The 14,968-nt window shown below is 32.1% G+C and overlaps 1 protein-coding gene across 1 annotated transcript in view; it reads right to left on the bottom strand.

Moving 5' to 3' along the window:
* The window catches only part of LOC106707736 (ATP-binding cassette sub-family D member), a 44,242-nt gene extending 29,601 nt beyond the window's left edge, over window positions 1-14,641 (bottom strand). Inside the window, exon 1 of the mRNA XM_045683821.1 lies at window positions 14,402-14,641. The gene's annotated coding sequence lies outside the window, so the exon portion shown is untranslated. The remainder of the gene's footprint in view (window positions 1-14,401) is intronic.
* Between the last annotated feature and the right edge of the window lie 327 nt (window positions 14,642-14,968).

Below are 14,968 nucleotides of genomic sequence, written 5' to 3'. Positions count from 1 at the left end.
AAAAATACTCGATAGCTAAAATTTAGCCTTTTTTTCATATCATAAGGTGCGTTCATATGCGATGCCTACATCTAATCGACGGAGTAAGAGACGCAAAGAAAGGGAGTACTTCCCCTTTCCATTGTTTTCTTATAAAAAAAAAGGGTGGGAATGGAGAGGAACAAAATTAGGCACCATACTCATCAGACGAAACGCGGAATTGCTTCCACTTCACGTCTGTCTTCTGTGTTGAATCCTAATTGCATTTTAAGCGTCTAATGACTTTTCAAGTAGGGTAGGGAATAAAGGTCCATGACTGACTTCAGATAGCCATCAGTCATTGTCTCCGCACTTAGGAAGTGAGTGGCTCAAACAAAGAAAAGCATGCAAACAACCACAATGACTTTATCCTGAACAAATATTTACTCACTCATAAGATTATTTATATTTTCATTATATTCAACAAACATAATGACTGGAATTTCCTCATTATGAGTATTTTATTTATTTATATTGAATGATGACCTCTGATTAAGTACTGTACTGTACTACTTAAGTACTGTACTGTAAGAAGATCTTCAGATTTAAACTTCCTCTTCTTCACATCAAAGTTCAGAACAAAACTATGCTATATCTAGAGATACGTGGTAGTGGCCAGTGGATTAGGGCAGCTGAATCCCACCCCCCTAGTGAATGACAAAATTGTATAATAAATATAAAAAATATAAAGACCATATTAATGATAGCTGCTCCCCTGTAGCTGAGATCATCGGATAGCGACGCCTATGCTCTGATAGATCAAATGTATTACGATATTTTTTTTTTCATTTTATGTCGAAGACATGCAAATGTACAACTAAATATATGGTAACGACATATTCCTCTTGTCAGTACCAGTTCAACAGTGAACTATAATTATTATAGATTATGGTAGTTTAACCAATATAGGAAACGGCTAAAACACTAACGTACATTTGTCCGGTCGGCAACAACTTACTATTATCATGCATCTGCGTCTCGTTATAAATTTACCAGGATAACAAAAAAAAAAAACCGTTTCTCGTATAACAACTAAATTATCATAATACATAATCAATGCAGTTCTTAGAAAACTCCACATGTCATTTTCAAGTCATCAGCTAACATTAAAATAATTTGCATTGCTAATAATGCAAGTATTTCCTTAACTCAAACTATTATATTTTATTTTTGTACAATCGCCGTCAAATAAAGCTCAAATTGTAGTCCTCTTCTTCTTCCATTCCTTTCTTAGAAGATAGATGTATAGGAAGGGGAAATATACTTATTTAAATGTCTCCTCCTATATCTTCTATAGGCAGTAACTTTGCTATTTTAGCAAATCTAGTTGGCCGCTTGATAGCTTGCCATTTTTTTATGTATTTTTTTTATTGAAAAACATATCTACGAGTTTGTTCGAGTCTCTCTAAGATCTTAGTATAATTGATTAATAACAATTCAGAAATAATTATCATAATTAAAATTAATTAATTTATCTATTTAACACCAAAATGCTTGTATTCAAAACCGGATCTGAATTTCTATCGCATGATAAGAATATAAACGATAATTCTAGTTAATACCTAAACAATACCAACATTTTTTTTATATGAAAAGGTGTCAAACGAGCAAACGGTCACCTGAATTTGCCGAAAAAGCGAGGCGACCGTTGCCCATGGACATCCGCAAATGCAGATGCGTTGCCTTGTTATCTCTGTTTTTTCAAAGATAAAAACAAAGATGACGATATGTTTTATACAGAGATTTTGATATAACAAACCAACGGGTAGTAGCCCTTCTCATGATCTTTGATAGAAAAAGTAAAAAGTATGTTTATAAACACGTCTTTTGGCAGTGAAAATGGTTGTGTTGTGATGTACTGCAATTGTTTATTGTTTGTAAAACTCATAACAGTATTGATGGTCATTTCTAAATAATTTATTCGTTATCAAATAATCATAATATTTATCATCAAATGACTTTGTAATTCCTATCTTTTATTTGTAATTTTTAATCAGTTTTGTTACCTTGATTATTGAAAATATTGTTACGTAAAAATCGTTGATAATTTGCTTGCGTAAGGACATTTCCAATGCTACAAACTATGAGTATCCTTAACGTAATCTTAACTTTTTCAGTTTGTTTAGTGTTAACAACATCTAGTTTTTTAATCTTCACTTTTATTTATCGTCATATTCTATGCCTAATAGATGTAATAAAAGTATCTTATCGTAAGTCTATTTTAATGTTACAATCTATATATATAAAAGAAAGTCGTGTTAGTTACACTATTTATAACTCAAGAACGGCTGAATCGATTTGACTGAAAATTGGTGGGCAGGTAGCTTAGAATTAGGAAACGGACATAAGATAATTTTTACACCGTTTTCTATTTTTTATTCCGCGCGGACGGAGTCGCGGGTAAAAGCTAGTTTATTATTAATTTAAAGGTCAAAATCAAGAATAACTTATCGATAATTCGATTATCGTCAACCATCGACATCCCTACACAGAGCAACGTAAGCAGTCCTATAAGCCTACGACCGGAACAAACTCGATAAACATTCAACCTAGACGCAACGTCCGCCATCTTGTCTGAGTCAGCGGCAAATCGTGTACTCTGTCAGCTTGTAATTTGCCCAGGCAGAAAGTGAAGACTCGACAAATTTAATATAGATTGAATTCACAAAATGTCGTGTTATATTCCGAAACTTTGTAAAGAGACTTCATTCGATTCGATCATTTTATGTGCAGCCAAAAATATCACTCGCCAATGTGCAACTACCACAGAAATATTACTAAATATATATAAATTGCAAAAATATTGTCACTTTGTGAAGGAATTTGTATGTTATTCAATTTATTTTAACTTTAAGTCCAGGAGCATAATTTTAACCCTCTTCCTTTTAAGATAAACGGTGGGTAAGGGAAGTGGATTTGACGAAGGATCGGACATAAAATATTCTTTCTCTGAGCGTCCCCACATCCGTCGATTAAAGGTAGGCAACTCTTGTTTGCCAAATTATAACGTAAAATAAATGGCGAGTCTGTCGAATTTCAAACGGGCAGCGTACACGATTTGCCGGTAACATGTGCAACGCGGGCTGTATGTTACTAGGGTTACATAACACGAATGTAGCACATGTCTTTGTGTAGATCCACAACAAGAAAAAGCATAAACAATACTTGTGTAACTGATAATAAAACAATAGTTTATTGTAAATAAGTTGACGTGTTGAAAAGGAAAGTTGTTGCAGTATAGCTCTGCTAAAGTAGAAATTATTATATTTTGTCATAAAGTTTCCGAACTTATTGACTGGGGTTCCACTGCCGAAATCTTTTTTTTTATAGCAAAACGTTGCAAACGAGCAAGCGGCGCAATAGCTGCCGTTGCCCATAGACATCTGCATTTACAGATGCTACCTGTAATCGACAGGTGAAGGGCCGCGTATAAAGAATATATTTCCCCTTCCTAAGCCAAATCAACCTTCCCTTCCCGCAACTTCCTTATAAGTAAAGAGTGGGTAGGGAAAGAAGACTAAAATTAGACTTCCGGCAGACACACTCACCAATCAAAACGCATTAGTACTTCTATCCATACAGTATTAATTTCAACGATTTCAGCTTGCGTTTTGGAGACGGCCGCTGCAAAATTTATACAAGAATTTTTCCAACGGTTTGAAACACTAAAGACATATTGACCTTGTCATTTTCTTTGTAAATACTGTAATAGCAATATGTTGACGGTAAATAAAACCGTTGACTGTTATTTTGAGGCTTAAATAAAAAGTATATCTGAGATCTATGATATTGTACGCAACACTTACGACATACAGCCTTCAGTGATCGTGCGCCGGCTGCTTTTTGCTCAAATTGTAGTCTCGTGTCGTTATGCCATGAATGGAATGTACTTTATATATAAAGATGGAATCTCTTTTTATGCAAAACTATATATTACGAATAAATAATTTATCATAAGCTCACTACTGAGGGGCACAGAACCTACCCAATTCAGGGGTGGCAATAGTCGAGCACGCGAGTGCGGGTTGTTGATAAAAATTTATTTTATCCAAAAAATATGACCTCTAGCAAAACCCGACACATCACTTTTTACAACACGTTTTAAGGTTATTTTTATTTTAAAAAATCTATTGTTCGTATCTCTCCAACCATTAAATAACAAAAAAAAATCGTATACCATATCTATGTATCAAGTCAAACTATAGACTGTATTTCTAGATATTTATGACAGAGATTCATTGAAACGCACATTCCTATTAAAAACGTATAATAAAATTATATAAACTTGAACGCACTGTATAGTTTATATTATAACTAAATTAATGCTACCAGATGGCTAATTTTATTCCCCTTTACCTTCCCACCCTTTTCTTTATAGGAAGGCGAAATATTTACTTTCTGTGCGTCCCCAATTTCTTCGATTAAAGGTAGGCAACGCATCTGAAATTGCGGATGTCTTTGGGCAGCGTTAGCCTCGCTATTTCGACAATTTCTGTCAGCTGCTCGCAAGTTTGCAAAAAAATCTATTGTTATTATATTTACCCAATCGAATAAAAAATTTCTAACACGTCTCATTTCACCTTCGTATGTGAACTTGAGTTGAACAAAGTGAACTCAGCAAAGGTCGGGGTTAAACAAAACAACAAAAACTTTTTGTCAGTCGGGTAAAAATATAATTATTTAAAACAGGTATCTTAACTATGTTATACTGTCGCCCGCGATTCCGTCCGCGCAAATATACACATTTAACAGACTATATTCTACATTTGCGCCAAATTACATCAAGATTCGTTGAACTGTTACGGAGATACCTTCAAACAAACATCCATCCATTCAAACATTCGCATTTATAATATTAGTAAGATTAGAGTTTGGCAATAATTTTTCCCAACAATTAAAACATATCGTGTCCATATAATATTGGTTCGAGTTTTAAAAAGAATGAATATTTTTTAATTAAAACATCAAAAAAACCAGACATATTGTACCACTTTTTTTAAAGGGAAAAGAATACGAATCGAATGATATCACTCGTCATTGATTAACCGTGGATTTCTGAGACCAATATCGCCTTTAAAAACATAGTCATCTCTGTCAAATATAAAAACAGGAATTACGATATGTTTTATACAAAAATGTTGGTCTCAGAAACCAACGGTAAGACGTTTATGCTACAGATGACAATGGAATTATCATACATACAAACACGCGTAAAAACCACTTGTCAGTGGAGTTAAAACATGACCATACGGTATTTTATACTCGAAACAGTTACACAGTTAAACATGATAAATGCAATATTTACAACACGACAGAGAATCAACTCAGAACCTACAAAACACCGGATTGCGAAATAAACTGTGTTAAAAAACTTGAGAGGTGTCAAGGGACACCCGGATGGAACGAAGTTCCTTTCGATTAATTAGTGAAGGAATTGTAATAATTTTTTTTTTTAAGTCGCGACACCACACTGTTCAATGCGAAATAGAAATGAAAATATCTGGCTTGCTTTCTATAAGAGCAAAAAGTGTCGTGACAACTTTTCGTAAGAATTTTTTCCGTCTAGCCCCCTTTCACAACGCGCGATAAGGAACTTCGTTCCAATCGTTTCAAAACTTAACCGTCTATTTTAACTTCTAAAATTATGTACAAAGATATTGTTTTCCACTTTTTTTTAAGTAAGGAGAGACGTCAAAATGGCAACATCTGTACAATGGGTCGTACTGTCGTACGTTTGAAACGCAAATTTTGCAAGAACTAAAATTATAATTACTAATACTATTAATTACTAGACATTAAACATGAATAGACAAACAAAATCTACAGTTTTTTTTACTTCTAACGTTACTTAGTAACTTACACAGATATTTGTCAAGTTTATTAAAAAAACAAAACAGGGTGTAATTTCCAAAAATTATGGCTTACGATAGTCAGCACAGGAACCATCAATGTACTTCTGCAGCAGAAGCCCAAGTCAATGTTTAAGGTCAGCATTGTCAATGTCATTATTTTGATGTTTTATTGCGTAATTTTTATGTCTGTCATAATTTCGTGTTCGATGGCACTCTTACATTTATATGTCCAAACCTACGTGGATAAAACAGTTGTGTAACACTTGTCGATATATTAGATAGGGTTGTGTTTTATAAATACATAGATAGAACATATTCAATTGCACATAAGTTGCACATCGCTCCATCGACAATCTAACAGCAATTACACAAACTGTTTCGCAGCAATTTATACTTTGTAGGTCGCTACGTCCGTTGTAACTAGAGATGAGCTGTTATTACATATCGATAATTGCAAACACACATCACTACCAAGTAATTGCTTTTTACAATGCTCTAAAATGAAAAGTAGCAGTACATATATTTTTCAATATTTTTTTTTATTTTTTTAATTTTTCATATGACGTTCAGATTTTATGACGTACTAACAACATTGAATTTGATAAGAATTTTCTCGTGTTTGTTTTTTATAATTTTTCCTTGTAATCAATTTTGATAAAGGACTGGAAATTCTAGAAGGTTAATAAATTTAATTTACGATTACTCTCTTAACGGACCTCGATGTAATTTGTAGACAAATGTACAACATAGTCTGAAAGAACACATAGGCTAGTTGTTAACTTTTTTAATTCCTCTCGGACAAAATCGCGGGTGATAGCGAAGTATGGTATAAATTAAGTAAACAGAGAAACGTCAAATAACCTTAATTTTTAGGGAGGTTTGTTTGTTTACTTAAATTTATATTGAGTAACTTAGATATTTTTTTGGAAAATTGTGAAAAAAAAAATAAGATCACATTTTGATATATGAATAACCGAAGTAGTAAAGGTTTGATAGAAAAAATACAGTAGTTTTTCTATGTTGAAAAAGTGTCGTAATTTCAAAATTCTAGCTTGTGTACTATATAATCTTAAATGATTGAATCTCTAGATAAATGTAGACGAGAAAGCTGGCGAGAGCGAGGCGCTAAACGAACTCAGTCGGAGTTTAACTAGAAAGTTGTGGCGAGCGGTTATTGATACTCTCCGGTTAAAAAGACTCTTAAAACTATGCAATGACTTTCCTTATTACCGGGCGTACATTGCCGAAAGACTTGTATAAAAAAAAAAACATTATTATAAAAAAAAAACATAGACTAGACAGTCTATAGAGAGTTATAAAATCAAATTACTTGTTGATCAATGAACCCGGACAAATCTTGACAAATTCGACTGACAGTCTGATGATTACGAAGAAGATAATTATAACTTTAATTTATATTTACCATAGACAATTACTTAATATAGTTTTATTCGATGTAAATGAGAAATTCTAACATACCTATCTAAACAATTTTACCTTTATAAAACTGTAATCGCAGATTAATTATAAGTAACTCGTTTATTACCACACAAATACAAGAGAAAAAAAATTCACAGCACATATTTATGAAAATAATTTAGAGAAATGTGGTAAAAGGTGCCAACTCAGCGTATGCAGAGACGGCTTAAAACAGTCTCTGCGCTGGTTTTCAGTTGGCTCCTTTACATCCACCTGAATAATTACATAACATGGAGGGATAACTCAGTCTATTATATTATATAACATCAACTTAACACCACAATTAAAAACAGACATGTTTGTATCAAAAATTTATACGCTGAAACGTTACAAAATAAAACCATATCACACTATTATACCTATAAATGCGAATGTTTAGATGGATGGATGTTTGTTTGAAGATATCTCCAGAACGGCTCAACGGATCTTGATGTAATTTCCCATAGATGTAGAACATAGTCTGGAAGAACACATACGCTTCTAATGGAGTTTCTTTTTTAATTCCGCGCGGACGGAGTCGGGTGCTACAACTAGTATATACAATAAATGAAATTGTCAGACATTGACAAGTGCGGATATAATTTCTTAATTAGATTATTCTTATTAGAGTTTCAAAACCATGGTGAATTTGTATTTATTAGCTATCACCCGCGACTCCGTCCGCGCTTTATTAAAAATGAGCATTATAATTAGCCTATGTATTTTTCCAGACTATGTTCTACATCTATGCCAAATTTCATCAAGATACGTTGAGCTTTTCTGCAGATACCTTCAAATAAACATCCATCCATCCATCCAAACATTCGCATTTATAATATTAGTAAGTTAGTTAAGTTCTTGGCTTAAAAAGACTTATTCTGTTGTTACACTCCTTCAGTTTTTATGAAGGAGACTATGTTCATATAAAGGGGCACGGCAATGCCCCTGCCGAGACGTTTACACAATAGTGCATTAATTACACGTATATTTCGATTATCGTATAGTTTTTTGATAGTTAGTAAAGCGGAGGTTGGTATTGCTTGGTTGTTGTGAAACCACTCGCCGCTACTGCGCCGCGATGGAGCAATGGATGTTGCACAATTTTAACCTTTCTATTCGACTTAGACACGGTTATGATATTCGGTTGTTTTTTTATGCTATTTACAATATGCCTATCTTACTTCTAATCTTACTAATATTATAAACTAGCTTTTACCCGCGACTTCGTCCGCGCGGAATAAAAAAAATGCACACAAGATAAAAAAAAAGTTGCTATGTCCGTCTCCTAGTTCTAAGCTACCTGCCCACCAATTTTCAGTCAAATCAATTCAGCCGTTCTTGAGTTATAAATAGTGTAACTAACACGACTTTCTTTTATATATATAGATGCGAATGTTTAGATGTATGGATGGATGTTTGTTAGAAGGTATCTCTAGAACACATAGGCTAATAATTAAGGTTATTTTTATAATTCCTCGCGGACGTAGTTGCGGGCGCTAGTAATTATATATGTGAAAACACACAATTTTTATAGCTGCAATATATTTTTCAATGTGTAAAAATTTATAATGAATAACATTATAAAAGCTTATTTCATTTTTTTTTTTTGGCTATTAAATAAATTTTAGACAATGACTTATTTTTATGCCAAATTATATGTTTGTCGTAGTTTGTCAAATTGTTTGTTTGTGTGGAGTATTGTTAGAAGCTTTTGTCTATTTGAGATGTTTGACAAATACATTTGATTATTTACCAAAAGTTTCATTCTTATTTTAAGAACCTTAAAATCAATTTATAGACAAGACGCCAATTAATGCTGTAAATATTGATTGTATTTTGAAGTATTATTTTTATTTGAGATACCAAATTGTATAGGTACATGTCACCATTCGATTGTTAACTTCGTTGATTTATAATCTCGCTGGACATTTTGTTATTTAAACGAATAATTCACAACTGGACTTGTCATTTCTAAATCTTTTTTGAAATCGTTAATCTTACCGATTATCTTCTTACTAATAAATGCAAAGTTTAAATGGATGGATGGATGGATGGATGAATGTTTGTTAGAAGGTATCTCCGAAACAGCTCAACAAATCTTGATGAAATTTGGCACAGATATAGAACATAATTAGGAAGAACACATAGGCTACTTATTAAGTTTTTTTTTAATACCGCGCGGACGAAGACACGGGCGACAGCTAGTTTGTAAAAATATTTAATAAAATATACGTCAATTTATCGAAAATGTGTTCAGGATTTTGCTGCTAGATAGATTATAAAATGACAAATTTTACAATGTCTCGGTAACAATTAGCAATATAACGAAGGGCAAACTGCAACATTGTAACTTTGTAAACATTGTGTATTTATTTCCTTTAAATTAAAAACGACAGAGTATATATAAATTTTATACTATGTGACCCTGGTAATGTATAAGAAGAATATTTTTCTTACAAGTTACATACGCACAATTTATTTCTTCGAAATTATTTAGTCATGTTTTGTTGACAAAACTAGTTAGTGATTACAAGGCATGAGTGACTCATGCCACCATATTTTTAAATATCACGAAGTACTACCAATACCCATCCATTAATCCCTTTTTATTGAAATTGATAGTACTTCTTCGCGTCGCAAGATGATAGCCACAAAGGGGATTTTCCCCGAGTAGACAGGGTAGAGTACATATGGAACATATCCCCTGATATAAATAAATAATTTTCAAAAAATGTATCATAATATAACTGTCTAAAACAAAAACTTTATTCTGCTTCAATTACCGTGGGTTTTTGAGACCAAAATCTCCGTTTAAAACATATTTAAACTGTTTTGTTAAAGATAATGACAGGGATGACGATATGTTTTATCTAGAAATTTTGACCTCAAAAACCCACGGTTAATGGGCATAAAAATGGATTGAAATAATTTGACTGCATAAGTATCCTCGTGATGTGTTCTACATAATCCTTCCATAACTGTGTTTTCACCGGAGAAACAGGTGCACAAAAACATCATACGATGTCACTACTTCAAAGATAATAAAAGATATGTTTTCAGCAATGGAAATGTACTGTAATATCAATGCTATTGTGACTAGATGACCGTTATATCACTTGACCAGTTACATTTAAAAAAAAAATGAGTTTTTGTTTCTCTATACGTAATGTTGAGCCGCTCAAGTGAGTGCACTTGACAGCAAACGGTGACAAGTATCACTTCAGAAACATGTCACCGTATGTAGAGACACTTTGGATTAAAAAATATATTTTTTTACGAAGAAATTTTTTGAGGAAGATAACGGCTTACAATTTAGTGTTATTTTAACTGTACTAATATAAGATCAAATGTTGGTGATGACTGAAGGTTATTAGAAATTAAAGGGTTTTACATATGCTGTGAATTTAATGTAAAAAAAGATAACAGTATTTTTTGCACAGGTCTTTCAACAGTTGACTTTAGTGTTAACTGGTAACAGAAACATACTTTTTAAATATTTTTCATTTAGCTAACTTTTTAAATATAGACAAATGACTTCCAATCGATATTTCATTTGTTGTGTAAACTTCAGTTTTAAATGTAGAGTTAAAACTCACGTGTGTAGGCAAAACGAAGATGACCTAATACTAATATTTGTGAGAACTTTTCGTAACTTCATCAAAAGGTCATCGAGCGGAAAGCACCCCAAAAAATCTCATACAAATAGCGCATATCGCTAGACCCCCTATACAATTTTACTGCCAGTTCTAATTTTCACGTGAACATTTTAACCAAAAGTCCAACATTTCTTTTAAAACTGTGTAACTACAACTCAAGTTGTGTTTCAAGCTTTAAAACTAGTACTTCACAGACACTTGTAACAATGCATACTGTCATCTCTTACATTCTCTTTGACCAAACAAAGATAGTATTATGTATCAATACAAGCCTCACTGCAGTCGGAACCCACAAAGATCAATATTGTGAACGAGAAGTTTCGACTATATGAGTACCAGTGACAGGTTTTTGAGCCCTTTGCACCTAATGTTGGAATCCTGCCCGGACCGGATCTTTGTGTCGCAACTTAACACATTCGCTGTCGCAAGCCCTGCGTTAGGACAGACATGTCACCATCAACATCCAATAGCCTTGCAACTTTTATACATATCATCGGAAAATCTTTTACACCGTCCGTTTGAAATTTACCGACTCAAATTGTAAAGACACAGCAAATATGACGTTAATTCCTTCGATTTTCGACAAACGGGCGACATACACAATTTGCTAATAACAATCGTAACAGGAATTTTTTACCATAAAGATAGAATCCTAAGTCATACACAGCACAATAATCTTACTAATATTATAAATGCGAATGTTTAGATGGATGGATGTTTGTTTGAAGGTATCTCCAAAACTGCCCAACGGATCTTGATGAAATTTGACATAGATGTATAGATCATAATGTAGAAGAACACATGGGCTACTTAATACGTTTATTTTTAATTCCGCGCTGACGGATTCGCGGGCGACAGTTAATTTTATAAAATTTTTACACGTATGTTTTATACTTTACATTACACACGTGTACTTCATCTTGCCTGCGTATAAGCAGTAGACACTTTTATGACTGTTTAGCACAAAGACTAAAACACCTAACTACCTATATATCAGTCAACGATCGGCATCTCAAGGCCACCATCGTTTTATCAATTCAGCAGTCGAAATGTTAAAACACTTCGATTCACGTGCCAAATTCAATTGTTTTTTCTTTGTCTAGACCAGAGATTCTCAATCTTTTTTTTATATTTTATAATTGCAATCGAACAAGTTGTCCACTATCCATAGACATCCACATTATTATAAATGCGTTAAACCTTATGTTAATCAACAGAGTATGGGGGTAGGGTACGTACAATAAAGGATACAATAATTCCTTCCTATGCGTACTTTTTCGCGCCAAATCCACATCAAAAAAGAGTGGGTAGGGGAGGGGACTAAAATTTGGCGTCAGTTTTTGCCCCTGTTATAATTAATATTCAACTTGGGAACCCTCATTTTTTCTGCATCACTTTGGGAATCGCTGGTCTATACAAAGAGCTGTTACTATATTTAGATTATGCTAATTATATGTAAAGTGGTTAATTACGATTCAATTGAGCTATTAACATCGGCAGCATAAAACAAATGTTGCGGGAATTAAGTCTTTTAATTAAAAAGTACAGACAAAAAAAAAACAGTTTTAAAACTATAAAAATTAAGGAAACTACTTTATAGCTATTTTAGTATGACGCAGAGGTCACGCACAAAAAAAGCGCAATTCCGCATAATCCTTTTCGCCGAGCGTCAGGGGTCGAAAACATTTTTATTTATTTTTAACTATTTTGTATGTTAAAACTACAAATTTTATCTACAAAAATAGACGTTTTATGATGTTAAATTATTATTTTTGTATAACAACGGTATAGAAAATGACAGAAACGTCTCCAACAGTATAATTATTATATGGCTTTGCCTTGAAAAGTTATCGAATCACTTCCTCGTAGATACAACATGGACGTTAGGTATAGGTTTATGTTAGATAAAAGTAACTAGTAAATTATATCGATATAGTGTAAGAATTAAAGAAGTTATTAAACAATAATTTATTTCAAATATTAGTTATAGCATATTTTGTCCTATTACGAAAATCAAACGTATAATTTTGGCATAATTTTTTGCGTAATATTTTATACAAACAATAATTTTTTATAACATCTACCTTAAATACCTTAAATACTAAGACCTAAATTTACTTAAAAATATTATTATAAACTAGTTGTCGCCCGCGACTCCGTCTGCGCGGAATAAAATAATCTTAATTAGTAGTCTATTTATTCTTCCAGAGTATGTTTTACATCTATGTCAATTTTCATCACAAACTGTTGAGCCATTCTGGAGATACCTTCAAACAAACATCCAACTGTCCATTCACATTTATATCATTAGTAAGATTACATCTATATATATGAAAGAAAGTCGTGTTAGTTAAACTATTTATAACTCAAGAACGGCTGAATTGATTTGACTGAAAATTGGTGGGCAGGTAGCTTAGAACCAGGAAACGGACATAGGATAATTTTTACCCCGTTTTCTATTTTTTATTCCGCGCGGACGGAGTCGCGGGTAAAAGCTAGTAATTTTATAAAAACAAGAGAGAAGACTAAGATATGAAAAAATGCATTTAAAATATCTTCCTAACGAAAAATTAAATGAAAAGTAAATATAAAAAAATGATATTACTTTATTTTACTTTATCACCACTATTTCATTCAGAATTATAGTAAATTATACAAATTATTTATATTATATATAGTTTGTTTAAATAAAATATTTAGTTTTTTTTTCTATCAACTATAATCATTGAGCAGATATTAATATAATCAGAATGTAGGTGGACCCAGTGTACACACCACACAGTAAAGAGATTTGGGAAAGGAATTTATTGTCATTGGAACAAAAAAAGTTCAAAAGATACTTTATCTTCCAGGAAGAACAAAAGTGAGACTCAATTAAACCTTAGTGGCGATCATTAACTGACGGGAGAGGGGATCTCCAAGTGGAATCAAAGGGAAAGAAGAAAACATTGCAAAGAATTTCCAGCAGTGGCATATGATATATACCACAACAGTATATAAATAACTGACTGAGTTTAACTCATACTAATTCTAAATGTTCAAAAATCTATAAAATACATAAACAAATAAAAAATGTTTGGATATATTGTCTTTCTTATATTCAAAATATATTATATACATGTTTTATTTTTTCATTTTTTTTTTATACTATGATATAAAAAATATTGATGTAAGAAATATTAACTGCACTGAATGATAGCACGTTAGTATTTTGGTATAAATAGAGTATATGTCAATACTTTTCATAAAATAAAACACGAAAATGATAACTAAATAAAAGCATAAATAAATTCTAATTAAATTATTCGAACTATTCGAAATTATTTGATACAATTTTTAAAAATATATCACGCTTCTTTATTACTAATAAAGTTACATATAAATAACGTAATAAATGTTACGAGTTTTACTACTTACCAAAAATGTACGCAATAAACACTTTACTTATGATAATCTTAGATCAACTTCGTAATGTTTGAATACTTCTCAATATTTATACTATAGCTGCAGTATAGAATATTGAGTAAAGTATGTTATGATAGCACTAATGTAAAATATAGTCACAAAAATCCGTATTTCTTTGTATTTTCAGAGTTTATTGTTATTATTTTGAAACACAGCTGACACTTCACCTTCCTGATTGGCATACACAAAGACGACTATTTTGCAAAGCTTTAATTCGAAGATAAATATTATTCATTTTACCGGATAAAAGTAATTGGTACTCTGTAAATTTTCAGCCAATCAAATACGTTCTTTCGTTTTGGCAGGCCAATATGAGCCAATAAATGCATGCAAATTTGTGACTCAATATGACAGTTGATGTTGACAGCGAATGATTTTATAGTTGCCATTTCATCATATTTGCTTTTATATGCTCTATGATTTTTACTTAAATTTTATAATCGTTAAAATGAATATCAATTTTGATTTATTTGACAAATATTGCTTTAAAAAAGCTTTATAAACATAAAGTCAATTGAT

Source organism: Papilio machaon, chromosome 23 (genome assembly GCF_912999745.1).
Source record: "Papilio machaon chromosome 23, ilPapMach1.1, whole genome shotgun sequence".
In the NCBI taxonomy this organism is placed as follows: Eukaryota; Metazoa; Arthropoda; class Insecta; order Lepidoptera; family Papilionidae; genus Papilio; species Papilio machaon.
Note: the sequence above shows the minus strand (reverse complement) of the source record. Positions and strands in the feature narration are given on the sequence as shown.